The sequence below is a fragment of the Lepisma saccharinum genome, chromosome 2 (assembly GCF_977018435.1).
Source record: "Lepisma saccharinum chromosome 2, izLepSacc3.1, whole genome shotgun sequence".
NCBI classification, from domain to species: Eukaryota; Metazoa; Arthropoda; class Insecta; order Zygentoma; family Lepismatidae; genus Lepisma; species Lepisma saccharinum.
Window position 1 is genome coordinate 44,786,121 of NC_139230.1, and position 16,327 is coordinate 44,802,447.

General features: G+C 37.8%; 1 protein-coding gene across 2 annotated transcripts in view; it reads left to right on the forward strand.

Moving 5' to 3' along the window:
- The first annotated feature begins 2,161 nt into the window (after window positions 1–2,161).
- Window positions 2,162–16,327, forward strand: part of LOC145984425 (uncharacterized) — a 99,920-nt gene continuing 85,754 nt past the window's right edge. For both annotated transcript variants that reach the window (XM_083118088.1, XM_083118089.1), the window contains exon 1: window positions 2,162–2,438. The gene's annotated coding sequence lies outside the window, so the exon portion shown is untranslated. The remainder of the gene's footprint in view (window positions 2,439–16,327) is intronic.

The window sequence follows — 16,327 nt, forward strand, 5'->3', positions numbered from 1 at the left end:
ACAGGCAAGGAAGGAGCAATATAGGGCAACGCAGGATAGGGAGCGCAAAAAGAACCTTGGGGATTAAAAGATTTGAGAGGTGACAGTTGCGTGGGGGGGGGCGACTTCCGAGGGCCTTATTTCTTTCCCCGGATATTGATAAACAATTCAACTAAAATTCAACGAATATTGTGACATTTTCAACATTCTACCTTTCCCAGTGAACAAGAAAACTGCATAGGCAATTTGTACGGTATTTAGGACTATATTAAATGTGACTGTCATCCCTGAAAATATTCCGGCCTCCACATCGTAGTATATTTTTGAGCATTAAGTTTCAAATTCCATATTTCACACAACTCTATTAGAGAATTTGAATTCTTTTTTAGAAGTGTCATGTCACTGAAATTTCAGATTTTACATCAGCGAACAAACAGCTTCTATACGAGCCGGAAAAATATTCTGGAAGATCATCAAGGTACAGGATGAAGAGAAGAGGTCCAAGAACATTGCCTTGGGATCACGGGCACCGAAACCGAGGGGCTTTGGATTCTACTCTGAAATGGGCACTTCAACAATGTGGAGTCAGCCGAGTCTTGGCATCGCCCTATATGTCAGTGCCTTTTCTCTATTTCAGCATTTCTCATTTCGAACATGCAGTGAATTTAGAAAAGCGCATGGTATATTATGACACTGTGAGAGAATGGAGAAAGAAGCGTGCGAATACTCAGTGCTCGAAGTGAGGGCGGATGCCGGGAGATGTCATCTCCTAGAGGAAATGATCTGCAAAGCGATGTACAGGAGTGTGTCGAGTGTTTCTTTCAGGGGATGGCCCTAAATACTATTTTAGAATTCAGTATTTTGAAATGTTGGACTCAGAAACTAGCGACAGCAACCCAAATATCGAAAGAAATCGACGCCTATGCTTGGCATACATCAGAAGAAAGAGCATGATAAGAAACAGAAGTTCCGTTTTGTTGTCTGTTTTGAAAATAGTGTTTGAGCAGAGAAAGAAATTTATCGTATTGAATCTGTTAGATAATTTATGTAGCAGCTAATTGAAGTTTATAGAGTCAAAAGCTTTCGAAAAATCAAGATATATTACATTCAGTTGGGAGTTTTCGGATATAGACGTGATAGCATAAGATAATAAAATGCTCAAGTTGATTAAGCAGGAGCTGCGTGGTAAGAGGCTGTGCTGTGTTGTATTTATGCTAGGGGAGGTAAATTCGAAAGGCGGTTCTTAATATTTTTTTCACAGACGATAGAAAGTAGTGTTAAATGGGAAATGGGTCTACAAGAAGCAACAGCATATACCCGGCACCACATTAGCTTTTTCATGGATCCGGGAATATACCCTAATTGAAGCACCTTTTTTTAATAAAAGGGACAAAGGGATGGCGAGGGAAGAACCAGCATTTTTGAGGAAAATGAATTCATCAGGACTATTTGCACGATTTTCTGGCATTGACGATAGGATACATTGAACTTCTTCACGAGACATGGTGAGAAATGTTAGAGAGTGACAGCATTCTGGAGTGAGATTGGGAAGAGAACAAGCCGGTGGAGAGAGCGAGAGCGGGGGGGGGGGGGGGTGAATTTCAGGCCGTATCTTTGAAGAAAAAATAATCTACAGGTCCTCTGCATGTAGTGAGTCATGTTTTACTTTGAAAGATTATGTTAGAATTTTGCCTCTGAGTTATTAACTGATCAAAACCGTTTAGGATTTTTTTATTTCGTTCGTGTTACCGCCGTTGTATTCTATGTATTTAGTAAATCAATAAAGTTGCGAGTTTTCATTAGTTTTTTATTTTTTATTATTTTTTTTATAGATATTCCATCCTCCTTTTGGTTCCTAAGGGCAAGTAAAAGTTCAGAGGCGAACCAAGCAGAGGAATCACACGTTTTAGTTTTCCTGAGTATCACGTAGTCTTTAATCAATCTTAGCCGTTCGTCATCGCAAGGAATGCAACCTCCCTAGCTAGTTCTAGGCTGAAAAGCAAACATCGTTTGCGATCTTCTTTTTTCCTTCCCTATTTGAACCAATCATGTAACAGCTTCGTAAGTGACGTCAAAGGTTCTGCCCCGTAGACACGTCTCTGTCGTCGACGCCGACTTCCTGTCACTTGCTGCAAGCAGTCCGTGTGCTGGGAGAGTTGTGTGCACAGGTTATCCTGAAGCAGGAAAGGAATCGAAACTGGAGCAAGGTTGAAAATTGTCATCTGTTATAATTAGTGTGGCGTAACACCGAAGTTGACGATAAAGTGACAGTTAGTGAGTTTAAAACTTAATTGTCCACCGAAAGCATCGAGATTACGGAAGTTGTAACTTTGAACACCAAATATAGCATAGCATCGAGAAACACTACCATCTAGAAACTTCGAATTTGTTCTGCAAGAAATAGGCTGACTAGTTCAACTGGTTCATCGGAGATTTACTACAAAGGGAGGGAGAGTGAGGTAGGTCATTGTTATGGCAGTTGCCGGCGGCATGCACCATACGCCACCGGAGTGGGATTATGAGGTTCAGAACCCCCACTTTGGACTTTATTTTCGTTAGAAAGAATACTACCTAATGGCGTGTAAGGTGTAAAACTTGCCCGAACTAAATCTGAAGCTGCATATTAAATTATTTTTTTTAATGTTAGTTTTAACAATAGCAGGCTGTCAACATCGAACTTAAGTTGACAGTGACCGAGAATGGTTCTGGTACATTAGAAGAAACATTATTGTTACATTCGAGGTGGTATTTCTAAGAAGGATGAGGGGTATTCCCAGCAGGGGTCATAACCCCCTTTTTTGTATATCTCCATTCCTAAAAACAAAGCGCCAAATGCAGAAGGTACAATGTACCAGAATGACTATAAAGAAGAAAAAGAAAACATGCTCGTTCCCCTATTGTAAAAAACGTGAGTACATCAATGAGAATATCCCCCTCTGGCTGCATTTGTTTTTACTCTTGGGTAATATACACATAGTGCTCTCTTTTTTCTGGGGGGGGGGGGATGTTCCAGTGCTCCTCAACTTGGTTTGTTGTTGCTTTCATCATAAGAACTACTAAAAATATTGTGGTATGTTCATAAATGATCACCTGTAAAAAGGCATCTGTACGGAGTACCATTGTGCACCACCAGAAAAAAACACTATAAATATAGAGTAAGGTGGGGCAAGACTGTGCAGTTTTTGTTCATTATGTTTTATTGAAGTTATGAATCTATAGTAACATACGGAAAATGTTACACAAAATGCACTATCCTTTGCCAACATACAGTAAATTTCCGAATAAACAATATTTCAGCAGAAAACAAACGAAAAGCATGACCATGCAAACGAGCAGTATTACCCGCACGGTGGGGTAAGTCTGCGATCACGTTCAGGTAAGAATGAGCATCGTACTAACACTTTCTAAACAGAGTCATATTCATTTGAAGGTTCTATGAAAAGGAACACACATCACTGAAGAAAGTTACTCTTTCATATGAGAAGCATTTGTTGTGCCCTCCTCAGATGTGCACAGTGAATCAAGTCCTCGACTGAGGGATCACTAACTCAAATCACAAATGAAGGTTCCTGTTTCATACGAGGTGCAGTTTTCGTGCCACCATTCATCACATGTGGCACACTGAATCCAATCCTCGACTGGGAGTTCGCTGTACTTCTGATCACAAGCAGGGCGACTGTACTCTTCTTTTGACGAAGCCAGTCAGCTTTATATGTCTTCTTCAACAAGGATGTTCATTTTCATAATCATATCAATAGCAGATGGCAGTACCCCCAAGGGGCATCATCAAGTAGCTCTGCTTTAATTCTCTTCTGTAGAAAGATGAATGCAGGAGGAATGAATGAAACTTCCTGAAGCGCTCATATGGCATACAGCAGTGATGGTTTGTCCACTAACAACCTTCACACTTATCACCTTCGGAGGTTTCCAAGGAACTTTGCTTATACCAGATTCATCCATAGTAAATATACAGCATGGTTGAAATTTATATCCATCCAATAATTACTGCAGATTTGTAAAATATCTGTTCACTTGGAATTTATTGTGCAGTCTTGCCCCGCGCTGCAATCGGGAACAAAGCATGTGATGCTGTTGAGCCATTGCACAATGCAATGAAACCAAATACACAGGTGGACTCTGCATCAACACAGCTGCTCCTATGAATCAACATCGTGATATTCTCTACGTTTACAGTGAAGAAATTCTAAGAAAACTTAGTATCAAAATAAATAGTTAACAGCTTAAAATTCTTCTTGCTTTCCTCTCTCAGTACAACGAACTACCAGCATGTCTTGACTAACATCCACAGTTCTATGAATCAACGTGATATTCTCTACATTTACAGTGAAGAAACTCTAAGAAAACTTAGTATCAAAATAAATAGTTAACAGCTTAAAATTCTTCTCGTGTCCTCTCTCAGTACAACAAACTACCAGCATGTCTTGACTAACATCCACGGTTAGTGGCACAGTGACGTTGGAGCAGTACGATTTTCACCTTAAAAAAACGTTCGCAGTCTCCCTCGACATGCAGTCTTACCCTTCTCTACTCTATACTTATGCATTCAAAGTAAGACTTGTGTGACTAATAAGTAAAATAGTTCATATTATGTTTAAATATATTAATCTTCATGTGTAATAGTTCCGTTTTTGCAAGGATCTGGGTAAATATTTGTTATGCACTCTTAACCCTTCAAGCCGTGAGTTAAATATCCATCAGCCGCTGTGAGAGGTGGTAATTTTAAATCACTGAAACAGCAATTTTCGCGTAATGTCACAAAATTGAACATATCTTAAAAACCATTTGCTCAATTACAATGAAATTTTCAGGACTTGTAAACGAAACTTCACACTACATAAAAATGTATAAATAATGACATTTATACTATAATAACAAAAATAAAAAACTTACATGTTGCGCTTACAAAGTACTCCTTCTGTCTTGTGTTCTTGTTAGTTTAGAAGTCCACCTTTGAGTGGTACAGTTTAAAACATGCTTCGAAACACAGTCCTACTTCAAAATCAAACACCAATAAATTTTTTTGAACTACACCCATAAGCACAAATATCCATAGAACAGGATATATTTCTTCCACGGTAACTGGTTGCCATTTACGCATTCCTGAACGTGGTTTCAATGTGCATTGTTGAATATAAATGTCGGCATATAAGTTAGTTTCTCTGACAATGAGTTCTACAACTTCTTTGTCAAAAAACAACAAAAAGGCATCAAGAACATTATTGACTCCTTTTTGGGGACCGCACAATTCTCAAAACGCAAGTTTATTTGCTTTGAAGGAGTTGTCAACTTCCTTCCAGTTCCAGGTTACATTCGATGATGCAACAGGTGAGGATGTAATGCCATCTAATTCGCCTTCACTATCACTGACACTATCTACTTCCTGTTCTGCATAGTTTCTGAATAGTTTACTTCACTTTCACTTGTAGATAGAAATGAATAAATTGAACCTTTACTGTCACTTTCCTCTAAAAACGCACAAATTTCGTCCGCTTCGATGCCCTTTACCCGCTCGTGCGACGCCATTTCTCATCTGTTTTTTTTTTTTTACTTAATAAAGTGATGCAATCTCACATAATTTCATGTAATTGGAAGGAAAACCAACAGATGGTAGCACATTGCAGTCTGCTCTTGAGTTACATGCGTTTTCATTCATGTGGGAAAACAACAGATGCAGAATATGCTTCATTTCTTCACTACTACAGGGAACGTATATGTGTACATCGAACCGCCTCTAGAAGCACTATGAGAGTCCGTACACGTGTACGTTGAACTGGCTTGAGGGGTTAAGCAGTGGTGGTGGGGGCGGTTCCCCCCAATTTTTTCCACTTTTGCTCCCAAACTATGCTAAACCTTATGTATCAAGAGCAAGTAAATTGTTCTTGCCCCCCCAGTTTTGGAACCCAATCACCACCACTGCTCTTAAGGGTGGTATAATTTGTAGTGTGGCAGGGTTGGAAAGTAACGTAATGAAAGTTACGCTGTTACCGCTTGGCAATTGTGCTAGTACCAGTAATTGTGGCACCTAAATTACATGAGTAATTGTAACTTATCAGATCACTTTCCTTTTCTAGATTGAGAACTGGCCTATTGATTTGCAACCAAAAGCTGTCTTTTGCTGAAATAAATAAGTCAATTTTACATTTCTTGGAATTTCCATATTGCAGCCTCTTGATTTCATTTATGGTGAAGTGCCTTTGATATGTACCCACAATTATTCTTCCTGCTAATTATATTTTGTCTGGAAAACTGATCTGGAAATTCCTTCTTCTCACGTTGTAGGCAGGAAAGCACAAGAGCAATTAGGGGCAAAACTTCTCTGAAACCTTGTGGCAATGCTTTATTGTGTTTGGGAATTCTCAATAGTCAGCTGACCAGTTACTTGTTCAAAGTATTTATGCTGTATATGTGACAGTAATTTTACTAATGAAAGTACACCACAAAGATTCTTGGGAAAATAGTAGGTGCTCAATTTATGTTGCATAAAGCATGGGTCATGAATTCTATATTATCAGTTTTAACACAGATATTTGTAACCTCTTGACTTCCTTGGCCTATCCATTAGTGCAATGATCTGTGAAACAATGGTCTCTGCACTTCTTTTTTGTATCTGTACTGATATAGGCATTGTTTCACAGACCATTATTTCACAGATCATTGCACTAATGGATAGGCCAAGAAAGTCAAGAGGTTACAAATATGTATAGGCATGGAACAGTCATTATTTTATATTGGTTGAATATTCCAGCCATATTTCTTACTGAATTTTTCTGCCAAATGAATACATTGCCAGCAGTTGACAAGTTACCCCATAATAAAACCCCTTATGTTAAATTTTGGTGAAAAAAAGCATAATAATTTATTGTACCAATAAATTTTCACTTACGCAGGATCTAAGTTTATTTAATAAAAAGATGACTCTGGCCAGTTTGCAGCATAATTTGTTTGTTTGCACATACCAGGATAATTTTGAATCTAGATGTAGATCAAGAAGCTTTACTGAGGTACATTCAATGTCCTTATTTAGTGTGAAGATTATTTTCTTTGTTTTGTTTTGATTAATAGTCAATTGATTAGTTTCAAACCAGAGAGTGGACTTCTCTTTTACTTCTTCGTCCAGTTCTTCAAGTATGTATTTATTATTGCCAATTGTGAGGAAAGTAGTATTGTCTGCATACAAAACTGTTTTATGGGGTATGAAGCTGGGGAGATCATTTACATAAATGTTAAAAATGAAAGGACCAAGAACAGAACCTTGGGGCACTCCGCTTTCAATATTTAGGAGATCTGATTGTTTACTGTTCATACTGACCATCTGCTGTCTATTTGATAGATACGATTTTATGAGAGAGAGTTCAGCTTCTAGGATACCTTATGAGCATACCTTTTTTATCAGCATTTGCTGTGAAACTAAATCAAAAGCCTTACTTAAATCAGTAAGTGTTGCACTCACAGAAAGTTTAGATTTAAAAGCATCCAGTACTGTTGCAACAATGCTTTCATTTGCTTTTGTGGTGGATGAATGAGCTCTAAAACCATACTGAGCATTTGTGAATAAATTATTATTTGAAAAATACTCATCTAACTGAATATGTACGCAGTGTTCTATAATTTTTGATAGAATAGGCACAAGTGATATTGGACAGTAAGTACTTGGATTGGACTTATATCCCTTTTTATGTATTGGAACAACAACTGAGACTTTGAGACATGTAGGGGAAACACCCACTGTCAAACATCCAATTAATAAGAGTAGTAAGTGGGTACTGCATAACATCAAACAAAGTTTGATAAACCATAGAAATCCTCAGATTTTGAATTGTTTAATTTTTGTGTTGCTTTAATAATATCCATTGGCTTAACTTCATACCATCTGAATCTAGGCAGATTACTACCATTGTCATGTGATATCGGTAGACCATTTACATCACCGTGGATACAATCTTTTGCAGCATTGATTTTTGTGGGATCACAGTTTTCAGACGTGACAAAGAAGTCATTAAATTCATCTGGGGTAATTGAGATATTCTCATTTGGTTTGTACTTCACTTTGCCTAGCTCAGTTTTAATAATATCCCAAGCTGCCTTACATTTATTATTGTAATTATTAATGAAGTGATCGTTTGCAGCAAGCTTGGCTTCTTTTATTTTTGACTTATAAATGCTCTTAATTTTCAAATATCTAGCCTTATCCACCTTATTATTTTTATATCCATAATAATGCATCATGAGTTGTGTTTTTAATTGAGGAGTATACCATTCACCTAGGTGCTTTTGTTTTAGTTTTGCCTTAATTGGTTTTTCTTTCTTAAGGACTCTGGGGCAGCAGTCATTGTATATTTTGGAAATAGCGTTGATAAAATTGTCGAAAGCCTTGTCTACATTTGCACAGGAAGTAATTAAGTAAAACCAATCAATTTCTTTTAGTTTGTTTCTCAGTGTATTCAATCTGTCATCATTAATTAACCTAACAGATTTGATCTGGGTATGTGTATTGTTCAGAGGCATATTAGTATTTACTTTGAACCACAGGCCTTTATGATCTGATAAGTAAAATGTATTAAATATTCCAATTTCATAACTAGATTTATCTAAATTTCTTAAAATGTTGTCTAAACATTAGTCTTGTTGGCTTATCATTTGCACAATAATAGTCGAGTGATCTTAACATATTCAGAAGGTATAATTGCTTTTGACTGGCATGTCGGATATCAATATTGATATCTCCCCAATTTCCTCACAATGGTGGGTGGCCACTGGTCACATACATAGGCCGAAATCTCAATTCATATGATTTGGTGTTATTTGTATTTTCATCACAATGTGATCATCAACCAAGCAGTAAATACTTTGATAGATAACCATGATGTAGAGAATTATTTTTAAAGAATTTCAAAATGCAATTCATTACTTCCTATCTACAATATTTATTGCAAACATATAAACATTATTGTGGGCCTCCCCCATGGCGCAGTGGTAGCGTCATTACCTTGCAATCGAGGGGTCTCAATCAATCAATCGATTCAAAAACTGATATTTCAGATTCATTGCCAGACCCTTCCTCAGGTTAGTCCAAAGAAATCACATTAAAAGAATAAAAGAGGAATAAGAAATGGACTGATTCCATGTCAAATCACCCAGGTCATGACACCCACAGATTTAAATTACAAGTGGTATGAATATATGCAAAAAATTTCTTCTCTAGACCTCACAGTTAGTGAGAAACAGCAGGCTGGTCATTGCCAAGGCCTGCAGTGCTTAACAGAAAAGGTTATATACCGTGAGGCACCTAAAAGTACCACCTGAAATAGCGAAGAAACCAGAAACAGTAGCGATGTGAGGTTTGCGGGAAACAATAATATCAAATGGGGCTCGTAAATCGGAGGTATGGGGTGGGTCGAAAAATATCGACAAATGGGGCATCTGGAGCAAAGTCATATTTTTTTAAATGGAACGATATACAATAACATGCATAATATAAAAGAGCACACGCAGAGAAACACAACGCCGTTGGTCTCATGCATCTACTGCACATAGGAACGAAGATATGGCCATGTGAAAATATGTAAACAAACTAACCAGTACAACCTTCAGTACCACGGCATGTACAGTGAGATGTCGGAAGCCATTGGACAAGATGAAGACAGAACGTGTTAAAGGAAGAATAAATACAGTAGACATCGTCAGCACCATGTATTTGACAGTGTTACAGCATAATGAAAATGACCATGACAGTATGTCGAAGAACCAGTAGCGTACGCAGGATTTTATTAAGGGGGGGTTTATTTCTAAAACTGTCTCCAAATTCACATTACCATTGTTTTATTATACTTTAATTAAATAATAATAATCACAATTAATTAATAATACTTATAATTAATTAATTAATTAGCTGAATTACTACTAAAAATACTACTAATACCACTACTACTATTAAGTACTAGAGATCTACATAAATATAGTATTTACGAAAGCAATAGAACAATATCACTTTCTAGTCATTCGATTTTTATCAAATTCTGGGAGCATTTTTTTGTTTCTTTGTTACGAAATAATTGTCTGGTCAACGAGGTGAGACAAGGTGAGACATTTTAAGTGTGAAGAAAATCCATAAAAACAAGAAAATATATTAAAATAAATTAAAATAATTAAAGTATGGAACTCATCCAAGGAGCTGCGGTAGTCTGGTCGGTAGAGCGTCTGACAACCACGCGGGAGATCCGGGTTCGATTCCCGGAATTGGTTGGAATTTTTCCAGCTTCTTCTCCTCATAAATGTCCTGATAATTCACATCTGGATTGTCTCTCTGTTCTTGCCAACAAAACATTTTACAATAGTTAAGCTTATTGTCGTTTGAATAATTGTCTAGTCAACAAGGTGAGACATTTTAAAAGAGAGACATTCAAACATGCTGCGGTAAACAATGGGAAGGCGGACTGGTGACTGTTCTTGTCCGCCTAGCCTTTGTCTATACATTAGCCGCTTACAACGAACCAAGAACTTTCTTTAGTTAATTCTCATTGTTCACACAAAAAAAATACATGTTCATTGAACATAGAGGGTTGGCTGATGGGGTTACAGACCCTACCAAAATTTTGAGAAAATCTCCAAAACGAAGGCATGTGCTATCCACATTTACTATTCCAGCCCATCCTGAAAAAAAATTCTGCGTACGCCAGTGTATTGAACATTGTTGCAACTGAGATATAAAACAAGCTTTCTCTCTTTTAAATCATAGTTGCCCTTATATTTTATTTTCAAGAATACATGTTCATTTTCAAGGCTTTCTCTCTGAAAGACGCATGTGTTTGGAATGCTGTGCTATTCTTCGTGCTGCCTGGAAATAATAATTCAAATTATTATTATTATTATTATTAGTAGTAGTAGTAGTAGTAGTAATAGTATTGTCCTAGATCTTTGACTGTGGTAAGTTGGCCATTTAATTACTTCTTCCACAGAATTTTTCATAACATTTCACAAGCTCAAGGGGGGGGGGGTTAAACCCTGTAACCCGCCCCCCTTGCGTACGCCACTGCGAAGAACCATTGCGTAAGAAGCGAAAACCTGTCAAAGTGTGTGTTCAAAGTGGTGGCCCTCAGCTGCGATACAGGCAACGAGGCGCCCACGCAAAGATCGTTGCACAGAATGTAGCATCTCGTAGGGAATGTCCCTACTGGCCGCAGTAATGCGGTGTTGCATATCCTCTGGAGTTGTTGGCACATCCCGGTAGACAATGTCCTTCAGCTTTCCCCACAGGAAAAAGTCTAACGGTGACAAATCTGGGGAACGAGCCGGCCATTTGACAGGCCCTCCACATCCAATCCAACGATTTGGAAATGTATTTCCCACACATGCTGTAGCGCATCTTGCACTGTGAGCTGGGCACCCGTCATGTTGGTACCACATTTCCCTCCTTGTCTGAAGTGGTATGTCCTCCAATAGTACAGGCAGTTCATGTTGTGAAAACTGTATGTATCGGTCAGCATTCAGTGTCCCTTGTATAAAAAAAGGGCCAATGAGATGTTCACCCACTATACCACACCACACGTTCACACTCCATGGGCGCTGGCGTTCCACTTGGCGAAGCCAATGTGGATTTGTCACCGACCAATAGTGCATGTTCCTTAGGTTGACATTTCCATGATTGGTAAAAGTTGCCTCATCAGTGAAGAGGATACGTGACAAATCGGGTGTGTCGTGTCGTAACATCCATGTGCAAAACCGAACACGGTCCATAAAATCATTCCCGTGAAGTTCCTGATGGAGGGAGATATGATATGGGTGAAACTTGTGTGTGTGCAGAATGCGCAATACACTTCGCTGACTCATCACAGCATCTCTGGCAATTTCACGGGAGCTAACTTGCGGATTCACAGCAACAGCGGCGAGAACATTTGTTGCACCTGCCTCACCTGTAGTTGTCTTGTTCCGCACACGTGCTCATGGTGTTACACTTCCGGTGTCTCTTAATTTAATAAATAACTTACCAAACAGATGTCGAGATGGCTGTCGTCTGTCCGGATATCTCTCTGCGTACACACGGTAGGCTTCTGAGGCATTCTTTTGGCATTCCCCATAAATCAGGATCATGTCCGCTTTTTCTATGTTTGTGAACACCATAATCTTCGCTCTTACCACTACGACTGCTTGCTATGAACTAACAAGATCACGTGGACCTGCTATCTAAACTTGCTCTGCGTAAAGGCAGTTCTGTCAGGCACCCGAGAAGTCTTACATGCCGTGGTACTGACGGTCAAGTGGGCCACTTGTTAGTTTGTTTACATATTTTCACATGGCCATATCTTCGTTCCTATGTGCAGTAGATGAATGAGACCAACGGCGTTGTGTTTCTCTGCGTGTGCTCTTTTATATTATGCATGTTATTGTATATCGTTCCATTTAAAAATATATGACTTTGCTCCAGATGCCCCATTTGTCGATATTTTTCGACCCACCCCATACCTTCGATTTACGAGCCCCATTTGATATTATTGTTTCCCGCAAACCTCACATCGCTACTGTTTCTGGTTTCTTCGCTATTTCAGGTGGTACTTTTAGGTGCCTCACGCGGTACCTATATGAGTCAAATCGGCATATCACTTTGATTTTTTCCTCAAAAGTTCATACATATAATTATGTATATTTCATTTGAAGAAAGTTCTCACCAAGATTCCTTTACACTGAGAGTCAGAAAAATATTATTGTGTTGTACATAATGTTGATCTTTTTGTGTGAACCTCTCACATTACTAAATTTGCATTATCACTGGATGGCAGAGCAGTTATCATGCCATTGTTTTTTCGAATTGAAGCTTACGTTCTGAAAGGCTGTGAAATAAAATTAGTGGGATTTGGACTGCTTCTACTAATAAATCTTCTTTAAAAACAAGTTTTCTGTACATGCATATGGGTCATTCTATGCCAAATCATCCAAATGAGTCATGAAATTTGGTAGGATGGTAGAGGACATGTGGTAACTTACATATGTAAAGTTTTAGCCCTCAGTGATACACAGGGTTGTCAAGATTATAAAAAATGTCAAATTTATGCTTACAAGGTTAAGTTAAACAATTCATAAATTTGGTTCTAATTATGGTATAACTTAAGCTAAGTGAATATAGTTTTCATAACAGATATCTTTATATGAAAATATTGAAATTTCCATTTCAAGGCCACATGATGTGACATTTGACCTTGAATATCTAAAAAAGTATATAATAAAGTATGCTATACAATTAAATGCAGTCTCTGTCTGGTGTAAGTTTAATTTTAAAATGGCTTTGGAAACAGGAATATAAAATAATCTGACAGTAGTATATGCCTCATTCAATTTGATACGCCAATTTGACTCTGTGATATAACGTTTTCTGTTAAGCACTATGCATGGTCTTGGAAATAACCTATGTGTGCAAAATTCTGAAACTTTAGCCTTCTGTTTCTCAGCAACCAGGGATGCCCACAGGAGGGAATCATGGTGCAGACTGTGCCATCGAATTTTTTGGGGGGGAATTTTTCCCTTAAAATAATATAAAATTCAGTATTTATATATTTTTCTAAAATAAATGTAAAGACGATTACACCTTTGGTGCACCATATTAATCCATTAAATGAAAAAAAGAAGTATTTAGAGCTAGGGGTGCCCACATACAAATTTGTTGTTGTTGATTTGGTGTTTTAAGTCCACTTTATGCACAGTAAGACTAATCGGAACTGGACCTACAATTTAAAGTGGGATCTGAACCACTATGTGCCTCCACCAGGTCACAGGCAGTTTTGTGGACAGACAACCTTTTTTTTTTTTAGAGAGGGGGATTTTTTGTGATGGAAATTTGACATGAAGAGTACAGCATTGGACACAAGTTGAATTATGTTATTAGCTAAACACTGCTGCTATATAAATAGCAATTTATAGACTACCAAGGGATTTGTAATGGTTAATATGTACTATCTGATGGTGGGGAATTGAGGATTAAACATTGGGGGACAATATCCAACTCTTGAATATCAGTGTCAAGTCTTAGATTATGTTGGGAATTTTAGTTAGGTGGGAGTGAACATTAAATGGGGGAGGGGTGATATCCAACTCTTGTATTGGCACTGTTGCAAAATCTAGTGTGGGGATATTGGTAATATCTACTCTTCAATATTAACAGTAAGTCCAAAATTTTGGTGGGAGTATTCAACAGGGATGGCGCTACAGGGGGTCTGAAGCCCCCCCCAAAGCCAACTCTCAGCGCCCCCGGTAACCCCCCTAGATTTTTGTAGTACGGTAGATGCATTTCAACCGAAAACTTAAAAAGTAAAATTTCCATTTTCCATTATGAAACTTCCATTGGGGCAAGTACAATGTTCAAGTACATTTTCTAGTTCAGTTAGATCCCAAGATTACTTTATTACAATGTGTTCTGAAATCAATGGGCCACTGGTCATTTGATACTAAGTAATTTGCTAATCAGGAGTCGCCAAACTTGCTACAAAATCATCTGCCTGCCTGGAAGATGGATGTATTCAGTGGCTGTGAGATTGTTCTTTGATTGTTGTTGGCAGCCTCTGTAAATTGTATCACTATATTTCGGAATAGGTCTAATAGGTGTGACAAATGAATTTTTCTAAGTAGGATGATGTTCAAAATGTAAAAGAGCATTATGTTTCCTTTCTGTTTGTTAGTTCCTCATTAGAGTACCGACAACTGCATGAGAGTTAGAGATGTTCTCTCATTTGTTTCACCGTTATATCTCTTCTTAAGTAACTAATTCTCCAGCATTCTTAAACCCAAAGGTTTATGGCTGCAGAAACACAAGCCTTCCTATTCTTATCACTGCAAATATTCGAGAGGGAGAAATACGCAGTTAAAGAATGAGAGAGTACACAAACTACCTAATTCCTAAATGCTAAAACATTGGAAATATTAAAATTGGCCTCCCAGCCCTTATGGTCTAGCGATAGAATTGCTATCTTCATATCAAGGGGTCCCAGGTTCGAACCCAGTGGAGGTAACATTTCATTAAGTCATTTAGATTCCACTAGAAGGGCTTCCCCTATGGCGTAATGACAACATCGTCAACTTGTAATAAGGGGTCCCGAGTTTGATACCCGGTGGAGGCACGTTGCACAGTGGTTCGGATCCCACTTTAAACTGTAGGTCCAGTCCCGATTAACCTATCTGTGCATAAAGTGGACTTTAAGAAACAATTCAATTCCACTAGAAGTTGTAGCTCTCGTCCCAATTAGCCTCTGTGCATATAATAGACCTTAATACAAATTCAATCAAGTAATCATTGAAATACGGTGTGAATATCAGCAGGCTTGGGCAATTTTCTTGCTCGCAGTCCTAATCCTACATAATAATAATAATAATAATATCACCTTTATTGGAGCGGGCGTGTTCAGCCTTTAGGGCCGTTCTTACAACAGACCCTTGTCTGGGAGATTAATACAATGGAATAAAGAGCATACATTGAGAAAAAAATAAAAATATAAACATGAAAAGGATTACATATCAATACAAATAAGAACAATTAAATATATAGGTATATACGTGTATATGTATAAATAATGAAAAAGAAAAACAGATTTACCTATTGTATGAAAATTAATTATAATTTGTGAGGTTAGAAAAAAAATTCTGCAGTATCACCATAGTGGACAAACTTGATTCTGTGCAGAAGGAGTAATCTTTGAAGCAAATCTAAAACTATTGATCCAATTCTGTGCAGTATTTATGCACAATATATTCTGAAAAAAAATATTAGAATCTTCAGCAGCTATTTTCACTAATAAAAGTGCCCAGTCCAAGTGTTGCAGCTATATTCATTGCTTTTATATCAATGTACTTGTCTCCTAGTGGAAGTGAATTTATAGTAAAAATATTATTCTTCGTTGCGAGTGGCACCTTAAGTGGACAGCATTCCCCCCCATTTTTAGCCCTAAGTTCTGAATTTCAGTCATTGAACAAAAATAAGTAAGATATTTCATCATGGCAGAGAAAATGGCATCATTAACATACTTTCTATTCAAAGTTGGTTTGTTTCTTTGATGCCTACTTTATTAAGTTAATGCCGCTTTTCTGATGTATGAAAAGCTACAATCTTTCGCCGCTCCCTACTGTTGTAATTTGAACAGTTTAGTTATGGCATACCAAGGCAGAAAGGAACTCAAAATAAAGACCCTTCAGCAGCTGCTTGCAATGGTTGAAATATTTAAAATTGCCTTTTTCGAACTTTATAAGCTTTGTGTTATTGAAATGTACACACCCCCATCAACGACTGCTTACGGCAAATCAAGTGTTGCCTTCATAATCAAAATGGTAATGAGAGGTTGAATGCTCTATA